This window comes from Scyliorhinus torazame, chromosome 21 (assembly GCF_047496885.1).
Source record: "Scyliorhinus torazame isolate Kashiwa2021f chromosome 21, sScyTor2.1, whole genome shotgun sequence".
NCBI lineage: Eukaryota > Metazoa > Chordata > Chondrichthyes > Carcharhiniformes > Scyliorhinidae > Scyliorhinus > Scyliorhinus torazame.
In genome coordinates, this window is record NC_092727.1 from 66,607,410 (window position 1) to 66,629,652 (window position 22,243).

A 22,243-nucleotide genomic window follows, 5' to 3' on the forward strand; every position below is an offset into this window, starting at 1 on the left:
AATGATGTCATAGAGTGGGTGGAGCTCAGCTCAGTTCAGCCATTTTGCAGTTTGGTTTTTCAATTTAAAAAAGTGCCTGGCTGGTTTTGCTGAGAGTAGTTTAAAAGTGCCTGGCTGTTTTGCTGTGAGCAGTTTAAAAGTAGAAAGCCAGTTTGAAACAGCAGCTTGAGAAGTTCTGGTTTGCTGTGAGTGCTTGAAGGGAGAAAGCCATGTTTGAGAAAGCAGCTTGGGGTGTGTCTGTGTGTTTCCAGAGGGTTTGCAAGAAGAAAGTAAGGTGCTGGAGCTGAAGTCACCCAAGCTAATATATCTCTGCCATTCTACAGAAAATATATATATCCTTTAACCTGATGTGATACTGTTTAAAGGTGTTAAGTCTCTTGGAAGTTTGAAGGAACATTTTAAGGAGTTATTTACTGTTGCAATAATTTCTGAGTTATCTTTGAAGTAAGGGGTGTTAAGAGGTCCAATGTTTATTTAAGATGTTAAGTTGAGTTCATGGAATAAACAGTGTTTTGTGTTTAAAAACCCACGTGTCCAAATTGTAATACCACACCAAGGGGAAAAGCCGTGTGCCAGGAAAAGCAACAAATCCATTAAAGGGAGAGGTTGGTTAAACTCCATGGTGCATTTTGGAGTTCTGAAAACGCCTCGCCCATAACACAAGTGATAGGGAAACCTCAAGCAGTGATGAAACCAGCGGTCTTAATACCCATTCCAGCATTTGAGGAACCATTTACAAAGGTCCTAATTGATTGCGTAGGACCGCTTTCTAAAATGAAAAGTCGGAATCAATATCTTTTGACTATAATGGATGTGTCTACTAGGTTTCCAGAGGCTATTCCAGTACGTAATATTACCTAAAAAGATTGTGGAGGAGTTATTTAAGTTTGGTACTAGATATGGACTACCCACAGAAATACAATCGGATCAAGGATCAAATTTTACCTCAAGGTTATTCAAAGAAGTTATAGATAGCTTAGGAATAAAACAATTTAAATCAACTACGTACCATCCAGAATCGCAGAAAGCGTTAGAAAGATGGCATCAGACATTAAAGACAATGTTGAGGGATTATTGTCAAAGTTATCCAGATGATTGGGATAAAGGAATTTTATTCGTACTGTTTGCAATTAAGGATGCACCTAATGAGTCAACTAAATTCAGTCGTTTTGAACTAATTTTTGGTCATATGGTAAAAGGACCACTTAAATTGATTGAGGAAAAATTGGTGAGTGAGAAATCAGAACTTACATTATTGGATTATGTGTCAAATTTTAGGGAATGATCAAATAGAGCAGGGGAATTGGCTAGACCAAATTTAAAATTTGCACAACATGTGATGAAATGGATACCGGACAAGAAATCTAAAGTTCGTAGTTTTGCCATTGGAGATAAAGTTTTAGTCTTGTTACCAGTGGTAGGTGAGCCTTTAAAAGCAAGGTTTTGTGGACCTTACCAGATTGAAAGGAAATTAAGTGAGATGAAATATGTGGTAAAAACACCAGATAGAAGGAAGACTCACCGAGTGTGTCATGTCAATATGCTTAAAAGGTATTTTGAAAGGGATGGAGAGAAAAAGGAGGTTTTAATGATTCTAACTCAAAGTGATGAACCAAATCCAGATGACTGTGAATTTGACATACCTCAAATTAAATTGGAAAACGAGGATGTTCTTAAAAATTGGGATAAATTGTTGAGTTACCTTCCAGAGGAAAAAGGGACTGACCTGAAGGAGTTATTGATATCACATGGGTGGAGAGAAGTTGGGAAGCACTAAAATGGCTATACATGATGTAGATGTAGGAAATGCTGTTTCAATCAAACAACATTCATACAAACTTAACCCTTTAAAATTGGCACAGCTTAACAAACTGATTGAAAGTATGCTTAAAAATGGCATAATTGAAGTGGATTGCAGCCAATGGAGCTCACCTATAGTGATGGTACCAAAACCGGACTGTATCCAATGGTTGTGTGTGGATGTGGACTATAGAAAGGTTAATGCAGTTACAAAAATGGACTCTTATCCTATCCCACGCTTGGAGGATTGCATTGAGAAGATGGGACAATCAGTCTTCATTTCCAAATTGGATTTACTCAAAGGTTACTGGCAGGTACCTTTATCTGACAGGACGAAGGAGGTTTCAGCTTTTGTGACACCAGATGGTATATACCAATTCGATGTTATGCCATTTGCCATGAAAAACACCCCAGCCACATTTCAACGGTTAACTAACAAAATTGTTTCAGGATTACCCAATTGTGCGGTGTACATCGACGATCTTGTAATTGTCAGTCAGACATGGGAAGAACATTTAAAACATCTGATGGAGTTATTCGATCGACTTCAGGAGGCGGGTTTGGTGGTAAACCTAGCCGGGGCTGGTTTAGCACAGTGGGCTAATGCAGCTGGCTTGTAATGCAAAACAAGACCAGCAGCGTAGGTTGAATTCCTGTTCCAGCCTCCCCGAACAGGCGCCGGAATGTGGTGACTCAGGATTTTTCACAGTAACTTCATTGAAGCCTACTTGTGACAATAAGTGATTATTATTATTATTATTATTAATAAGTGAATTTGGAAACGCCCATGTCACTTTCCTTGGCCATACAATCAGACAGGGTCGAATGGTCACACGGGATGTGAAACCAACAGTTATTGAGGAGTTTTCAATACCCTCAAGACTAAGGGAAAGAATGAGATTTCTTGGCATGAGTAGATTTGATCGAACATTTGTGCAAAATGTTTGTAGTGTGGTTGCTCCACTGATGTACTTGCTGAAGAAACGTCAAAAATTTCAGTGGACAGCAGACTTTCAACAGGCATTTGACTGCCTGAAAGCTGTGATAACCAATGCTCCTGTGTTGGAGAATTACAAGGGACTCTGTGATCAGATTGAACTAAAGTATCTGACTTTAAAGAGAAATGCCGAGGCATAGAGAAATGGACGGATTGTGCAGAGATCTTCTTGTTCAAAGAGATTGTCAATCGAGATGGACTCCAGTTGGAGGAAGAAGAACTAAAATAGACTGTGTTATTATAGCTGTTTGCGTGTGTTGTTTTTTTTGAAACGACAAAGTATATTTACTGTCTGCATTTCTTAAAGGATGGTGAAGAGGTGAAAAATGAAACCATCTTGAAGTTGATGTTGATTTTTTTTTTCTTGGGGGGAGGTGTCATGAGAATGTCACTTTAAGAAATGTTTGTCTGCTCAAGTGGCTGCAGTGATGTCAGAGTATGGGTGGAGCTGAGCTCTGGCTCTGCTTTTTAGTATCGCTTTGAGGAAAAGCTTGGGTGTGCCTGTTTTGGGTTTTGTTTTAGTGTTGGAGCTGAAGCCAGCTAAAGAAGTTGTAATTTCGATCTCTCTGCCATCTAAAGACTATCTCAAGATCATTTGATGATTTCAACGTGGTAACTGTTCTCAGTAGTGAAGTTAAACCTGATGTCTTTCTGTACAAAGGGCTCTGTTGTCTTATGGATGTTAAAAGGGAAGTTTAAGTATTACTTCGAATGTTGTATTCTTTGGGGGTTGTATTTGAATTGATGGTTGTTAAGATGTTCACTGTATGTTTTAAAACGGTTAACTGAGTTCACAGAATAAACATTGTTTTGCTTTAAAAAAACACTTTTAAATTTCTGATGCACCACATCTGTAGAGTGGGCCATGTGCTCCCCATACCACAATCTAGTAAAAGTTGTGGGTCAGGTGATCTCCATGATATACTTTGGGATTCTCTAAACCCTGGCCCATAACATTATTATTATTATTACTTTGAAATCCTCAAGTGATCTGGGGACATTCTTTCGAGAGATATACAGCTTCTTGTTTGAATACAGCTCTCCAACTGAAAACGAAACCAAAAACAGAGCCACAAAGCAGCTTTTCAGCTCAATACAAACATAAAAAGACAAACAGACAGCCCAGCTCCATCCACATACTGACATCACTGCAGCTATTTGATAAACACCCATTTCTTAAAGGTACATGCACCTGACACCGACGTCTTCTCGCGTGATTTTATGTAGTTCTGGGTTGGCCATGTGTCTACCCGAACAACAGATAATTATGGCTTTGGAGTCAATTCATTATAGTCTTGTCATCTAAACCGAGCCCTGCAGCCACAGACTCTGGCAGAACATCAAAGATCACTGTCCCTTCCTACATTTCCCTTTAGAATGTCCATCAAAATGTCCAATGACCCATCCCCCTCCTCAGCTCATCCACAATACACTGTTTCCATATCTTACCCGGAACCAAGTCCCAATCATCCATCACTCCTGCAGCTGCAGCCTAACTTTGGAACTCGGTGCTCAATGCATCAATTTCAATTTTCGATACATGCATAAATCCTTTCTGGATCTCACCACTCCCTATTTCTCTAATCTTCTCCGGCCCCACAAACCTCATAAAGCTACCCACTTCTTCAATTGTTCACCCCCCCCCAATCTTTCAGTGTGAAGGAGTGTGATTACCATCTGTGTGACAGAGAGTGTGATTAAAATCAGTGTGACAGAGAGTGTGATTACAGCCAGTGTGATTACAGTCAGCGTGACAGAGAGTGTGATTACAGTCAGTGTGACAGAGAGTGTGATTACAGCCAGTGTGATTACAGTCAGTGTGACAGAGAGTGTAATTACAGTCAGTGTGACAGAGAGTGTGATTACAGTCAGTGTGACAGAGAGTGTGATTACAGTCAGTGTGATTACAGTCAGTTTGACAGCGAGTGTGATTATAGTCTGTGAGGCAGAGTGTGATTACAGTCAGTGTGACAGAGAGTGTGATTAAAGTCAGTATGACAGAGAGTGTGATTGAAGTCAGTGTGATGAGAATGTGATTACAGTCAGTGACAGAGAGTGTGACTGCAGTCTGTGAAACAGAGTGTGATTACAGTCAGTGGCAGAGTGTGATTACAGTCAGTGAGACAGATAGTGTAATTACAGTCAGTGTGACAGAGAGTGTGATTATATTCAGTGTGACAGAGAGTGTGATCAGTCAGTGTGATTACAGTCAGTGACAGAGTGTGATTACAACCAGTGTGATTACAGTTAGTGTGATTAGTCAGTGTGAGTACAATCAGTGTGACAGAGTGTGATTACAGTCAGTGACAGTGTGTGATTACAGTCAGTGTCAGATAGTGTGATCATAGTCAGTGAGACAGATAGTGTGAATACAGTCAGTGTGACAGAGAGTGTGATTACAGTCAGTGTGACAGAGAGTGTGATTAGTCAGTGTGATTAGTCAGTGACAGAGAGTGTGATTACAGTTAGTGTGATTAGTTAGTGTGATTAGTCAGTGTGATGACAATCAATGTGACAGAGTGTGATTACAATCAGTGGCAGAGGGTGATTACAGTCAGTGTGACAGAGAGTGTGATTACAGTCAGTGTGACAGAGAATGTGATTAATCAGTGTTGTTACAGTCAGTGACAGAGTGTGATTACAGTTAGTATGATTAGTCAGTGTGATTACAATCAATGTGACAGAGTGTGATTACAGTCAGTGACAGAGAGTGTGATTATGTCTGTGTGACAGAGAGTGTGATTACAGTCAGTGTGACAGAGTATGATTACAGTTTGATTACAGTTAGTGTGACAGAGAGTGTGATTACAGTCAGTATGATTACAATCAGTGTGATTACAGCCAGTGTGATTCCAGTCAGTGTGACACAGAGTGTGATTATTGTCAGTGTGAGAGAGTGTGATTACAATCAGTGTGATTACAGCCAGTGTGATTACAGCCAATGTGATTACAGTCAGTGTGACAGAGAGTGTGATTATAGTCAGTGTTACAGAGAGTGTGATTACAGTCAGTTTGATTACAGTGAGTGTGACAGAGAGTCTGATTACAGTCAGTGCCAGAGAGAGTCTAATTACAGTCAGTGCCAGAGAGTGCGGTAACACTCAGTGTGCCAGAGAGTATGGTAACAGTCAGCGTGGCAGATAGTGTGATTACAGTCGGTGCCAGAGAGTGTGATTACAGTCAGTGTGACAGAGAGTGTGATTACAGTCAGTGCCAGAGAGTGCGGTAACACTCAGTGTGCCAGAGAGTGTGGTAACAGTCAGCGTGGCAGATAGTGTGATTACAGTCGGTGCCAGAGAGTGTGATTACGGTCAGTGTGACAGAGAGTGTTATTACAGCCAGTGTGACAGAGAGTGTGATTAGTCAGTGTGATTAGTCAGCGACAGAGAGTGTGATTACAGTTAGTGTGATTAGTCAGTGTGATTACAATCAATGTGACAGAGTGTGATTACAATCAGTGGCAGAGGGTGATTACAGTCAGTGAGACAGAGAGTGTGATTAATCAGTGTGATTACAGTCAGTGACAGAGTGTGATTACAGTTAGTATGATTAGTCTGTGATTACAATCAGTGTGAGGGTGTGTATACAGTCAGTGACAGAGAGTGTGATTATGTCTGTGTGACGGAGAGTGTGATTACAGTCAATGTGATTACAATCAGTGTGATTACAGCCAGTGTGGTTACAGTCAGTGTGATGTGGAGATGCCGGCGTTGGACTGGGGTGAGCACAGTACAAAGTCTTACAACACCAGGTTAAAGTCCAACAGGTTTGTTTATTGAAACAAACCTGTTGGACTTTAACCTGGTGTTGTAAGACTTCGTACTACAGTCAGTGTGACAGAGAGTGTGATCATAGTCAGTGTGACAGAGAGTGTGAATACAGCCAGTGTGATTCCAGTCAGTGTGACACAGAGTGTGATTATTGTCAGTGTGAGAGAGTGTGATTACAGTCAGTGTGATTACAGCCAGTGTGATTACAGTCAGTGTGACAGAGAGTGTGATCATAGTCAGTGTGACGGAGAGTGTGATTACGGTCAGTGTGATTACAATCAGTGTGATAACAGCCAGTGTGATTCCAGTCAGTGTGACACAGAGTGTAATTATTGTCAGTGTGAGAGAGTGTGATTACAATCAGAGTGATTACAGCCAGTGTGATTACAGCCAGTGTTATTACAGTCACTGTGACAGAGAGTGTGACTGCAGTCTGTGAAACAGAGTGTGATTACAGTCAGTGTGATTACAGTCAGTGTGACAGAGAGTGTGACTGCAGTCTGTGAAACAGAGTGTGATTACAGTCAGTGGCAGAGTGTGATTACAGTCAGTGAGACAGATAGTGTAATTACAGTCAGTTTGACTGAGAGTGTGATTATATTCAGTGTGACAGAGAGTGTGATCAGTCAGTGTGATTACAGTCAGTGACAGAGTGTGATTACAGTTAGTATGATTAGTCAGTGTGAATACAATCAGTGTGACTGAGTGTGATTACAGTCAATGACAGATAGTGTGATTACAGTCAGTGACAGAGAGTGTGATTATGTCTGTGCGACAGAGAGTGTGATTACAGTCAGTGTGACAGAGTATGATTACAATCAGTTTGATTACAATCAGTGTGACAGAGAGTGTGATCATAGTCAGTGTGACAGCGAGTGTGATTACAGTCAGTGTGATTACAATCATTGTGATAACAGCCAGTGTGATTCCAGTCAGTGTGATTACAGTCAATGTGACAGAGAGTGTGATCGTAGTCAGTGTGACGGAGAGTGTGATTACAGTCAGTGTGATGACAATCAGTGTGATTACAGCCAGTGTGATTCCAGTCAGTGTGACACAGCGTGTGATTATTGTCAGTGTGAGAGAGTGTGATTACAATCAGTGTGATTACAGCCAGTGTGATTACAGTCAGTGTGACAGAGAGTGTGATCATAGTCAGTGTTACAGAGAGTGTGATTACCGTCAGTTTGACTACAGTGAGTGTGACAGAGAGTCTGATTACAGTCATTCCCAGAGAGAGTCTAATTACAGTCAGTGCCAGACAGTGCGGTAACAGTCAGCGTGGCAGAGAGTGTGATTACAGTCGGTGCCAGAGAGTGTGATTACAGTCAGTGTGACAGAGAATGTGATTACAACCAGTGTGACAGAGAGTGTTATTACAGCCAGTGTGATTACAGTCAGTGTGACAGAGAATGTGATTACAACCAGTGTGATTACAGTCAGTGTGACACAGAGTGTGATTATTGTCAGTGTGAGAGAGTGTGATTACAGTCAGTGTGATTACAGCCAGTGTGATTACAGTCAGTGTGACAGAGAATGTGATCATAGTCAGTGTGACGGAGAGTGTGATTACAGTCAGTGTGATTACAATCAGTGTGATAACAGCCAGTGTGATTCCAGTCAGTGTGACACAGAGTGTAATTATTGTCAGTGTGAGAGAGTGTGATTACAATCAGAGTGATTACAGCCAGTGTGATTACAGCCAGTGTTATTACAGTCACTGTGACAGAGAGTGTGACTGCAGTCTGTGAAACAGAGTGTGATTACAGTCAGTGTGATTACAGTCAGTGTGACAGAGAGTGTGACTGCAGTCTGTGAAACAGAGTGTGATTACAGTCAGTGGCAGAGTGTGATTACAGTCAGTGAGACAGATAGTGTAATTACAGTCAGTTTGACTGAGAGTGTGATTATATTCAGTGTGACAGAGAGTGTGATCAGTCAGTGTGATTACAGTCAGTGACAGAGTGTGATTACAGTTAGTATGATTAGTCAGTGTGAATACAATCAGTGTGACTGAGTGTGATTACAGTCAATGACAGATAGTGTGATTACAGTCAGTGACAGAGAGTGTGATTATGTCTGTGTGACAGAGAGTGTGATTACAGTCAGTGTGACAGAGTATGATTACAATCAGTTTGATTACAATCAGTGTGACAGAGAGTGTGATCATAGTCAGTGTGACAGCGAGTGTGATTACAGTCAGTGTGATTACAATCATTGTGATAACAGCCAGTGTGATTCCAGTCAGTGTGATTACAGTCAATGTGACAGAGAGTGTGATCGTAGTCAGTGTGACGGAGAGTGTGATTACAGTCAGTGTGATGACAATCAGTGTGATTACAGCCAGTGTGATTCCAGTCAGTGTGACACAGCGTGTGATTATTGTCAGTGTGAGAGAGTGTGATTACAATCAGTGTGATTACAGCCAGTGTGATTACAGTCAGTGTGACAGAGAGTGTGATCATAGTCAGTGTTACAGAGAGTGTGATTACCGTCAGTTTGACTACAGTGAGTGTGACAGAGAGTCTGATTACAGTCATTCCCAGAGAGAGTCTAATTACAGTCAGTGCCAGACAGTGCGGTAACAGTCAGCGTGGCAGAGAGTGTGATTACAGTCGGTGCCAGAGAGTGTGATTACAGTCAGTGTGACAGAGAATGTGATTACAACCAGTGTGACAGAGAGTGTTATTACAGCCAGTGTGATTACAGTCAGTGTGACAGAGAATGTGATTACAACCAGTGTGATTACAGTCAGTGTGACACAGAGTGTGATTATTGTCAGTGTGAGAGAGTGTGATTACAGTCAGTGTGATTACAGCCAGTGTGATTACAGTCAGTGTGACAGAGAATGTGATCATAGTCAGTGTGACGGAGAGTGTGATTACAGTCAGTGTGATTACAATCAGTGTGATAACAGCCAGTGTGATTCCAGTCAGTGTGACACAGAGTGTAATTATTGTCAGTGTGAGAGAGTGTGATTACAATCAGAGTGATTACAGCCAGTGTGATTACAGCCAGTGTTATTACAGTCACTGTGACAGAGAGTGTGACTGCAGTCTGTGAAACAGAGTGTGATTACAGTCAGTGTGATTACAGTCAGTGTGACAGAGAGTGTGACTGCAGTCTGTGAAACAGAGTGTGATTACAGTCAGTGGCAGAGTGTGATTACAGTCAGTGAGACAGATAGTGTAATTACAGTCAGTTTGACTGAGAGTGTGATTATATTCAGTGTGACAGAGAGTGTGATCAGTCAGTGTGATTACAGTCAGTGACAGAGTGTGATTACAGTTAGTATGATTAGTCAGTGTGAATACAATCAGTGTGACTGAGTGTGATTACAGTCAATGACAGATAGTGTGATTACAGTCAGTGACAGAGAGTGTGATTATGTCTGTGTGACAGAGAGTGTGATTACAGTCAGTGTGACAGAGTATGATTACAATCAGTTTGATTACAATCAGTGTGACAGAGAGTGTGATCATAGTCAGTGTGACAGCGAGTGTGATTACAGTCAGTGTGATTACAATCATTGTGATAACAGCCAGTGTGATTCCAGTCAGTGTGATTACAGTCAATGTGACAGAGAGTGTGATCGTAGTCAGTGTGACGGAGAGTGTGATTACAGTCAGTGTGATGACAATCAGTGTGATTACAGCCAGTGTGATTCCAGTCAGTGTGACACAGCGTGTGATTATTGTCAGTGTGAGAGAGTGTGATTACAATCAGTGTGATTACAGCCAGTGTGATTACAGTCAGTGTGACAGAGAGTGTGATCATAGTCAGTGTTACAGAGAGTGTGATTACCGTCAGTTTGACTACAGTGAGTGTGACAGAGAGTCTGATTACAGTCATTCCCAGAGAGAGTCTAATTACAGTCAGTGCCAGACAGTGCGGTAACAGTCAGCGTGGCAGAGAGTGTGATTACAGTCGGTGCCAGAGAGTGTGATTACAGTCAGTGTGACAGAGAATGTGATTACAACCAGTGTGACAGAGAGTGTTATTACAGCCAGTGTGATTACAGTCAGTGTGACAGAGAATGTGATTACAACCAGTGTGATTACAGTCAGTGTGACACAGAGTGTGATTATTGTCAGTGTGAGAGAGTGTGATTACAGTCAGTGTGATTACAGCCAGTGTGATTACAGTCAGTGTGACAGAGAGTGTGATCATAGTCAGTGTGACGGAGAGTGTGATTACAGTCAGTGTGATTACAATCAGTGTGATAACAGCCAGTGTGATTCCAGTCAGTGTGACACAGAGTGTAATTATTGTCAGTGTGAGAGAGTGTGATTACAATCAGAGTGATTACAGCCAGTGTGATTACAGCCAGTGTTATTACAGTCACTGTGACAGAGAGTGTGACTGCAGTCTGTGAAACAGAGTGTGATTACAGTCAGTGTGATTACAGTCAGTGTGACAGAGAGTGAGACTGCAGTCTGTGAAACAGAGTGTGATTACAGTCAGTGTGATTACAGTCAGTGTGACAGAGAGTGTGACTGCAGTCTGTGAAACAGAGTGTGATTACAGTCAGTGGCAGAGTGTGATTACAGTCAGTGAGACAGATAGTGTAATTACAGTCAGTTTGACTGAGAGTGTGATTATATTCAGTGTGACAGAGAGTGTGATCAGTCAGTGTGATTACAGTCAGTGACAGAGTGTGATTACAGTTAGTATGATTAGTCAGTGTGAATACAATCAGTGTGACTGAGTGTGATTACAGTCAATGACAGATAGTGTGATTACAGTCAGTGACAGAGAGTGTGATTATGTCTGTGTGACAGAGAGTGTGATTACAGTCAGTGTGACAGAGTATGATTACAATCAGTTTGATTACAATCAGTGTGACAGAGAGTGTGATCATAGTCAGTGTGACAGCGAGTGTGATTACAGTCAGTGTGATTACAATCATTGTGATAACAGCCAGTGTGATTCCAGTCAGTGTGATTACAGTCAATGTGACAGAGAGTGTGATCGTAGTCAGTGTGACGGAGAGTGTGATTACAGTCAGTGTGATGACAATCAGTGTGATTACAGCCAGTGTGATTCCAGTCAGTGTGACACAGCGTGTGATTATTGTCAGTGTGAGAGAGTGTGATTACAATCAGTGTGATTACAGCCAGTGTGATTACAGTCAGTGTGACAGAGAGTATGATCATAGTCAGTGTTACAGAGAGTGTGATTACCGTCAGTTTGACTACAGTGAGTGTGACAGAGAGTCTGATTACAGTCATTCCCAGAGAGAGTCTAATTACAGTCAGTGCCAGACAGTGCGGTAACAGTCAGCGTGGCAGAGAGTGTGATTACAGTCGGTGCCAGAGAGTGTGATTACAGTCAGTGTGACAGAGAATATGATTACAACCAGTGTGACAGAGAGTGTTATTACAGCCAGTGTGATTACAGTCAGTGTGACAGAGAATGTGATTACAACCAGTGTGATTACAGTCAGTGTGACACAGAGTGTGATTATTGTCAGTGTGAGAGAGTGTGATTACAGTCAGTGTGATTACAGCCAGTGTGATTACAGTCAGTGTGACAGAGAGTGTGATCATAGTCAGTGTGACGGAGAGTGTGATTACAGTCAGTGTGATTACAATCAGTGTGATAACAGCCAGTGTGATTCCAGTCAGTGTGACACAGAGTGTAATTATTGTCAGTGTGAGAGAGTGTGATTACAATCAGAGTGATTACAGCCAGTGTGATTACAGCCAGTGTTATTACAGTCACTGTGACAGAGAGTGTGACTGCAGTCTGTGAAACAGAGTGTGATTACAGTCAGTGTGATTACAGTCAGTGTGACAGAGAGTGTGACTGCAGTCTGTGAAAGAGTGTGATTACAGTCAGTGTGATTACAGTCAGTGTGACAGAGAGTGTGACTGCAGTCTGTGAAACAGAGTGTGATTACAGTCAGTGGCAGAGTGTGATTACAGTCAGTGAGACAGATAGTGTAATTACAGTCAGTTTGACTGAGAGTGTGATTATATTCAGTGTGACAGAGAGTGTGATCAGTCAGTGTGATTACAGTCAGTGACAGAGTGTGATTACAGTTAGTATGATTAGTCAGTGTGAATACAATCAGTGTGACTGAGTGTGATTACAGTCAATGACAGATAGTGTGATTACAGTCAGTGACAGAGAGTGTGATTATGTCTGTGTGACAGAGAGTGTGATTACAGTCAGTGTGACAGAGTATGATTACAATCAGTTTGATTACAATCAGTGTGACAGAGAGTGTGATCATAGTCAGTGTGACAGCGAGTGTGATTACAGTCAGTGTGATTACAATCATTGTGATAACAGCCAGTGTGATTCCAGTCAGTGTGATTACAGTCAATGTGACAGAGAGTGTGATCGTAGTCAGTGTGACGGAGAGTGTGATTACAGTCAGTGTGATGACAATCAGTGTGATTACAGCCAGTGTGATTCCAGTCAGTGTGACACAGCGTGTGATTATTGTCAGTGTGAGAGAGTGTGATTACAATCAGTGTGATTACAGCCAGTGTGATTACAGTCAGTGTGACAGAGAGTGTGATCATAGTCAGTGTTACAGAGAGTGTGATTACCGTCAGTTTGACTACAGTGAGTGTGACAGAGAGTCTGATTACAGTCATTCCCAGAGAGAGTCTAATTGCAGTCAGTGCCAGACAGTGCGGTAACAGTCAGCGTGGCAGAGAGTGTGATTACAGTCGGTGCCAGAGAGTGTGATTACAGTCAGTGTGACAGAGAATGTGATTACAACCAGTGTGACAGAGAGTGTTATTACAGCCAGTGTGATTACAGTCAGTGTGACAGAGAATGTGATTACAACCAGTGTGATTACAGTCAGTGTGACACAGAGTGTGATTATTGTCAGTGTGAGAGAGTGTGATTACAGTCAGTGTGATTACAGCCAGTGTGATTACAGTCAGTGTGACAGAGAGTGTGATCATAGTCAGTGTGACGGAGAGTGTGATTACAGTCAGTGTGATTACAATCAGTGTGATAACAGCCAGTGTGATTCCAGTCAGTGTGACACAGAGTGTAATTATTGTCAGTGTGAGAGAGTGTGATTACAATCAGAGTGATTACAGCCAGTGTGATTACAGCCAGTGTTATTACAGTCACTGTGACAGAGAGTGTGACTGCAGTCTGTGAAACAGAGTGTGATTACAGTCAGTGTGATTACAGTCAGTGTGACAGAGAGTGTGACTGCAGTCTGTGAAACAGAGTGTGATTACAGTCAGTGTGATTACAGTCAGTGACAGAGTGTGATTACAGTTAGTATGATTAGTCAGTGTGAATACAATCAGTGTGACTGAGTGTGATTACAGTCAATGACAGATAGTGTGATTACAGTCAGTGACAGAGAGTGTGATTATGTCTGTGTGACAGAGAGTGTGATTACAGTCAGTGTGACAGAGTATGATTACAATCAGTTTGATTACAATCAGTGTGACAGAGAGTGTGATCATAGTCAGTGTGACAGCGAGTGTGATTACAGTCAGTGTGATTACAATCATTGTGATAACAGCCAGTGTGATTCCAGTCAGTGTGATTACAGTCAATGTGACAGAGAGTGTGATCGTAGTCAGTGTGACGGAGAGTGTGATTACAGTCAGTGTGATGACAATCAGTGTGATTACAGCCAGTGTGATTCCAGTCAGTGTGACACAGCGTGTGATTATTGTCAGTGTGAGAGAGTGTGATTACAATCAGTGTGATTACAGCCAGTGTGATTACAGTCTGTGTGACAGAGAGTGTGATCATAGTCAGTGTTACAGAGAGTGTGATTACCGTCAGTTTGACTACAGTGAGTGTGACAGAGAGTCTGATTACAGTCATTCCCAGAGAGTCTAATTACAGTCAGTGCCAGACAGTGCGGTAACAGTCAGCGTGGCAGAGAGTGTGATTACAGTCGGTGCCAGAGAGTGTGATTACAGTCAGTGTGACAGAGAATGTGATTACAACCAGTGTGACAGAGAGTGTTATTACAGCCAGTGTGATTACAGTCAGTGTGACAGAGAATGTGATTACAACCAGTGTGATTACAGTCAGTGTGACAGAGAGTGTTATTACAGCCAGTGTGAGCAGTTACCTCTGTGGTTAAAATCATACACGTATTGCGGACAGAAGACTGAGACACTTTGGTTGGGGGTTCCTGCCGGCCAGCACACAATACCATCCCACTCAGACCTGCAATTGACACCTGCACAAACACAAACACAAAACATTATACAAACATATCAGCAAGCCATAGATTAGTAAATGATTGAGCTCAAAGTGATATCAACCAGAGGGGTAGAGGTAGTCTCAGTTACAGCTCATCTAGATGTGGAGGGAGTACACAGTAACTGGAGCCTGCGACAAATAAAAATCCTAGCGTTGGCTCTTGAGAGATCACGTCCTGGTTTTCCAATCTGAAAGCACAAGAGCTCAGATTGAATCTGTGCAGCTATTGTTATCCAGCCCACATTCCTGTATTGTGGCTTCCCATCTCCACTTCCAACACCCCAACTCACAGGCTCTCCAGAGTGAACCATCTCCCCAATTCATAGACTCTCCCTCACCTAGACCCTCCCTCCTGAAACATCTCCCCAAGTTCAACACTGTTCTAGAAAAAGCAATCTATTTGATCAGCAATCCATCCACTGATTTAAACATTTATCCTCTCCAGCACACAAACTGCAGAGTGGGAGGTGTGTGCCCCACCTACAAGATGTACTGCAGCATTCGCCAATGCTGCTCACAAACATCACATCACAAACTTGTCACTCCCATCATCTGAAAGGGCAAGGACGGCAGCAAATGATAGTTGGAAACCTCAATTTCAGGTTCCCCTCACCATCCTGACTTGGAAATATATCGGCCGTTCCTTCACTATCGCTGGGTTGAAATCCTGGAAGTCCCTAGCTAACAGCACTGTGGGTGTGCCTACACCAAAGGGACTGCAGCAGTTTGAGGGCAAGAGTGCAAAAAAATTGTATTAATCAGTTCCTGGAACTGTCACTCCTAATTAACAGTTAGATTTCCTCTTCAATCGATGCCACCATGCTACCCTTTAATACCATGTTCCTTAACTATATTGCCAGCACCTTATCATGTACCTTCTGCTGACCAAAAACATCCCACAGATTCCCTTCAGCAATAAATTTCCTTCTGTTCTCTAAACAGCTGGATTAATTTGACAGAGCCATTTACAAATCTATTTTATCCCTTATCAATCCATATCCTGCTGTAGGAATATTACTTTATTCTGTATTTAGGCTGATTGAAGATTAGCCACTAGCCATGTTTAGTTGATTGACCAACAGTTGTCTGGTTTATCTCTTGTTGAACAGAGATCTACACTTGCTGTTCTCTCATACAACTTCCACATCTTTTAAAGATGATCATCAAAATTTATTCTCAACATTCTAGGATGCAGCTAAACCTTGGACCTTTTCCACCGATTCTCATAATCTCACTCCCCTGTGATAACTGAAACAGTCTCTTCATTGCTCCAAGCCATTTCTTTTTGCATCTTTAATTGGCTTTGTCTGTCCTTGCGTCTTACTTTTGGAGTTTACAAAATCTCTTCCCTGTTTAACTTTCGTCATGTCCCCTCTAACTTTCTAATCAAGTTCTTTTCCCATTCTATATTTTTCATATTTTGCTGCTCTTTTTTATTAACGAGAGTGGAAGTTTCCCCTGAGAACTCAGAGAATTCCTACCGTGCAGACGGAGGCCATTCAGCCCATCGAGCCTGCACTGATCCTCTACCTAGTCCAACTCCCCCGTCCTACCCCCATAACCCCACCTAACTTGCACACCCCTGGACAAAAGTTTTTCACAGTAACTTCATTGAAGCCTACTTGTTACAAGTGATTATTATTATTATTATTATTATTATTATTAAGGGACAATTTATCACGGCCAATCCACCTAGCCTGCATTTCTTTGGAATGTGGGAGGAAACCGGAGCACCCTGAGGAAACCCACACAGACACGGGGAGGACGTGCAAACTCCACACAGCCACCCAGGCCAGAATTGAACCACCTCCCTGGTGCTGTGAGGCAACAGTGATAACCATGTGCCACCATGTTACCCTTAGAGATTTAAAGACCCAAAGAGATTTGGTAAAAATCTCCTCTTTGGCTCTGACTCCTTAAACTCAGAATGAATTTCATTACCTTTCTCCGTGTGGAATAGACTGAGTTTCCATCGTATTTGCCACAGTGTGTCCATGATTTTATTCACTGATCTTTCTTTCAGGTGAATCTAATTCTGTTTCTATCCTGTGATGTGTTGGGTAGGCTGGGTTGAGGTGAACTGCACTTGATGCAGTGTAGCGAGAGACAGACCTCCAACACTTGATAAAATGCAACACAATTTTATTCAACATCCAAACTATTATACATGTTCAACTGTGGGTTGACACTATGCTGACTGACTGGAGACCTGACACTAGCCTGACGAGACTAACTTAGCTACCACATGGTGTAGGCACTGGCTAGCTCACGAGCTCTGACTGTCTCAGAGGCTGGGTCCCGAGAGAGCGGGAAAACTGGTGCCCTCTGGCTTTATAGTGGTCGTATCCTGTCTGGTGATTGGCTGCTCTGTTCTGTGTGCTTAATGGTCATCCTGTGTGTCAATCACTGCCTGTCTGCACTCCATTGCATACATAGATGTATATTATGACATCTCCCTCGCTTTTTTTTTCTATATTGTGTGTGTGGAGATAATAAATATTAAGGTGCATGTGCGTGTGGATGTGTATATGTGCGTGACTATATTCAGAATGTGCTAAAATGACCTTATGTACACAGGAAGGTGTCGCTAGTGCAGATATAGGGCAGATTAAACTGTAACAACGATATTTACAGGGGTCAAAACGATAAGGTAACACAGCTGTGCAAAGGTTCAGTCTATAAGTTTAGTCGCTGCGGCAGGCGACGAATTCTGGTTGACCGTCTCAAGAGTGGATCAGGGGCCGCCTGGTCCCTAGGTGGGACCGCCGCCAATGTGGTGGTCGCAGAGGTCGGCAGGATTGCTGGTAGATCGTTGGCCTCGTGGTAGGGCACGTCCGGAGGAAGCATTGTGTGAGGTGGGACATCATGGTTGGGTGGCGGGCGTGGAACTCTGCGCAGCGCCCGTTTATTGCGTCGTAGGAAGGAGCCATCAGCCATGCGGACGAGGAACTATCTCGGGGCCACTTGCTTGACCACCACAGCTGTGGCGGACCAGCCGCCGTCAGGCAACTGCACACGAACACGATCAGTTGGGACCAGCTCGGGGAGATCCGTGGCATGAGCATCATATGCTGATGTCTGTTGGGCCCGACACTGCTGCATCTTTTGTATGACATTGAGGTGGTCAAGGTCTGGAACATGGATGGCTGGAACCGTGGTTCGCAGAGTGCGGTTCATCTGCGCGGGTGACAACCCAGTGGACAGCGGGGATGCTCTGTCTGCCAGCAGCGCCAAGTTGAAGTCGGAGCCTGAGTCTGCAGCCTTGCATAGTAATCTCTTGACGATATGGATCCCTTTTTCGGCCTTCCCGTTTGACTGCGGGTAGTGGGGGGTGGAGGTTATGTGCTGAAAGTTGTATAGGCGGGCAAAATCAGACCATTCCTGGCTGTAAAAACAGAGACCGTTGTCACTAATTACCGTGAGCGGTATCCCATGCCTGGCAAACGTTTCTTTGCATGCTTTAATCACCGCCTTCGACGTGAGGTCGGACAGTTTCACCAGTTCAGGGTGATTGGAGATGTAGTCGACCAGGAGGACATAGTCACGCCCCTTGGCGTGGACAAGGTCGACACCGACTTTGGACCATGGGGAGGTCATTATCTCATGTTGCTGCAGAGTTTCTTTGGGTTGAGCTGGTTGAAATTTCTGAGGTGAGGTGCTGCATCGCACGCTGTAGCAGAGGATCCTTGGCCGTTTCCTCACAAATTTGGATGACCCTCTCATCAGTGGCCGGAAGGTTGGAGGCACACAATTGCACCTGCGCATCGATTTGGCAGACAAAGTCAGTTTGTTCTCACGGTGTGGTGATAGACCTGGAAAGGGCATCTGCAACAATGAGTTCTTTGCCTGGCATGTAGACAAGTTCAAAATCATAGCGATGTAGCTAGAGAAGGATTTGTTGTAACCGAGGCGTCATGTCATTCAAATCCTTCCGGATTATGTGGACTAGTGGCCTGTGGTCCGTCTCAACCGTGAATTTTGGGAGGCCATACACATAGTCGTGAAATTTGTCGATTCCCGTTAAGAGGCCCAGGCATTCCTTCTCGATCTGAGCGTACCGTTGCTCAGTGGGCATCATGGCTCTGGAGGCATACGCAACTGGGGCCCATGAGGAGGAGTCATCCCTTTGGAGGAGCACCGCCCCAATACCGTCCTGGCTTGCGTCAGTGGATATTTTTGTCTCTTTGGTAGGGTCGAAGAACGCCAGAATCGGGGCTGTGGTGAGTTTTGCCCTGAGCACACGCCATTCGTTCTCATGAGCGGGCAGCCACTGGAATTCCGTCGACTTTTTGACGAGATGGCGGAGGGTTGTGGTGTGTGCCGCCATGTTGGGAATGACCTTTCCGAGGAAGTTGACCATCCCTAGATAGCGGAGGACCGCCTTCTTGTCCTCTGGGGTCTTCATGGCATTGATCACCGAGACCTTGTCAGCATCTGGCCGCACGCCTTGCTGCAAGATGTGGTCACCAAGGAATTTGATTTCTGATTGACCGAACAAGCACTTGGCTCCGTTGAGTCGGAGGCCATGCTCATGGAGTCTGTGGAATACCTGCTTGAGGCGATCGATGTGTTATTGAGGAGTTGTGGACCAGATTATGACATCATCAACATACACGTGCACCCCCTCGATACCCTCCATCATCTGTTCCATGACGCAGTGAAATACCTCTGAGGCAGAGATGATGCCAAAAGGCATCCGGTTGTAGCAGTAGCGACCGAACGGGGTATTGAATGTGCACAGCTTGCGGCTGGATGCATCCAGCTGTATTTGCCAGAACCCCTTCGAGGTGTCCAGCTTCATAAAGATGAAGCCATGTCGCTGGTCAACTTCTCTCATTTTGGTATTGGGTAATGTTCCCTCATGATGTCGCGGTTTAAATCCTTGGGGTTGATGCAGATTCAAAGCTCCCCTGACGGTTTCTTGACGCAGACCATGGAGCTGACCCAGCCATGGGTTCTGTGACCTTTGATATGATGTCCTGGTCCTGCTGCTTGAGGCGGTCCTTGAGGGGGGCCGGCACCCGATGTGGTGCGTGGATCACAGGGGTGGCGTTTGGTTTGAGCAGGATTTTGTATCGGTATGGGAGTGTGCCCATTCCGTCGAACACGCTGTGGTACTGCGTGATGATGTCATCAATTTCAGCCTGGAAGTTCTCATCAGGTGAGGCCGTCGCCTCATGGATGACATGGTGTGGACTCGCTGAACCAAGTTCAGGAGTTTGCAGGCCCGGGCACCGAGCAGGGATGCACTGTCAGGTCCATCGATCTCAAATCGCAGTGTCGCTTTAAATGACTTATTGGAAACTCCGAGTTGGCATGAGCCACTGGCAGCTATGGCATTGCCATTATAGTCAAGGAGCTGGCAGGCCGGTGGACGAATGCTTGGTCTGACGCGGATGGTGTTGAGATCGGATTTGGAGATGAGGTTTGCCAATGCGCCGGTGTCCCGTTTGAACCGGATGCGAGCCTTGTTGACTGTGAGGACAGCACACCAATCGTCGTCGGGATCCACACTGAGGATCGGGAGGTGCGTCGCTGTCTTGGAGAAAGGCAGCGCATGCTTCGTAATGATGCCCACCCGGTATGGAGATTTGAGGCACGCAGCATCAGGATCTGTTGGGCTGTTGGGGTCGGATTCTGGCATGGCCTGCTGTATTGACCGGACGCTTCTGTGCCGCGGGTGGGATCGCTGGATGCTGGGCAGTGGAGCAGATCTGCAAAGGGTTGCGTATTGGCCAAGCTTGCCACTCTGTAGACAACGTCGTGATTTTGACAGACATTGCCGCTTTAAATGGGCGGAGCCACAATTCGGACACATCGTGACGCCAACGTCAGCGCGTTCCGTGCGCCATCGCGCATGGGCAGTGCGGTCGAACGACGTATGCACCTGCATAGTCTGGTTGTCGGTCTCGCCGTCCCCTCGGTCGTGGCGTGCATGCGCAGGGGCCCGGGAAAAGCGCGCGGAATGGCCACTCTCGTCGATACTTAGGCCCTGCATTTGTGCGATGGCCTGCACCCGTTCCACCTCGTGGGAGGTTAGCTTTGCCGTTTCTGCTGCCCTGATGTGGGAGTACCGATTGTTAGCATGTTCGTGGAGAATGCACGTTTCGATGGCGATGGTGAGGGTGAGCTGCCTGACTTTCTGGAGCTGCTGGGGAAGGTAATCGGAGTGGACCCCGAAAACGATCTGATCCCGGAACATGGAATCAGTGGTCGAGTCATAGTTACATGACTGCGCGAGGATGCGGAGATGGGTCAGAAAGGATTGAAAAGGTTCATCCTTACCCTGAAGCCTCTGCTGGAAAACGTACCGTTCAAAGCTCTCATTCACCTCAATGTCGCAGTGGCTGTCGAACTTCAGTAGGACTGTTTTAAATTTTGTCTTGTCTTCGCCTTCAGCGAATGTAAGGGAGTTGTAGATGTGGATGGCATGGTCCCGGGCTGCGGAGAGGAATAGTGCGATTTTCCTGGCGTCCGATGCGGCCTCAAGATCCGTGGCTTCGAGATAGAGTTGGAATTTTTGTTTGAAGATCCTCCAATTTGCACCGAGGTTGCCGGCGATGCGGAGCTGCGGAGGAGGGCGGACGTTTTCCATGTCACCGGATGGCTGTTTGCTGGTCAGCGCGGATTCACTCAAGGTAGGTCCGTCAAATTTTCAGCATCTCACAGCTGGTGTCATGATGTGTTGGGTAGGCTGGGTCAAGGTGAACTGCACTTGATGCAGTGTAGCGAGAGACAGACCTCCAACACTTGATAAAATGCAACACGATTTTATTTAACATCCAAACTATTATACATGTCCAACTGTGTCAACACTATGCTGACTTGACTGGAGACCTGGTATTAGCCTAACCAGACTAACCTAGCTACCACATGGTGTAGGCATTGGCTAGCTCACGAGTTCTGACTGTCTCAGAGGCTGGGGCCCGAGAGAGCGGGAAAACTTATACCCTCTAGCTTTATAGTGGTCGTGTCCTGTCTGGTGATTGGCTGCTCTGTTCTGTGTGCTTACTGGTCATCCTGTGTGCCTGTCTGCACTCCATTGTATACATAGATGTATATTATGACATCCTGTTTGGCTGTTTCTCCTGGTTGAAGCACTGTTAAAAGCTGAATTTTTAATCTGTGTTTTACCTGCTTTCAGAGCTGCTCCTGTCTTCAGGTTCTTTTCACAGTTTTGCTTTGCCTCAAACAAAAGATAAATCTGCTCCTCCTTAGTGATGACATCATCAGCATCAACCTATCAGTAACAAGAAACCAGAAACACCATCAACCAAGCAAATTTCACACAGTCCCATTGACTCTTTACCCTCTAATTCTGGGTGTAATGTTTTGACGTTCTACCTCTGACCTTGATACCCTCTGAAACACCGCCTTGCCCCCACTCTCTCACCATTTGCCCCATCGCTATTAGAAATGGGCAAGAAATACTTGTCTTGCCAGTGACACCCACATCCCAAAGAAAGCTTTA

At 44.4% G+C, this 22,243-nt stretch overlaps 1 protein-coding gene across 1 annotated transcript in view; it reads right to left on the minus strand.

Moving 5' to 3' along the window:
- Positions 1 to 22,006, minus strand: part of LOC140398329 (parathyroid hormone/parathyroid hormone-related peptide receptor-like) — a 275,848-nt gene extending 253,842 nt beyond the window's left edge. The window contains exons 1-2 of the mRNA XM_072486901.1: positions 21,907 to 22,006; positions 14,639 to 14,749 (exon numbers count right to left, since the gene is read on the minus strand). The gene's annotated coding sequence lies outside the window, so the exon portion shown is untranslated. The remainder of the gene's footprint in view (positions 1 to 14,638; positions 14,750 to 21,906) is intronic.
- Positions 22,007 to 22,243: the final 237 nt, after the last annotated feature.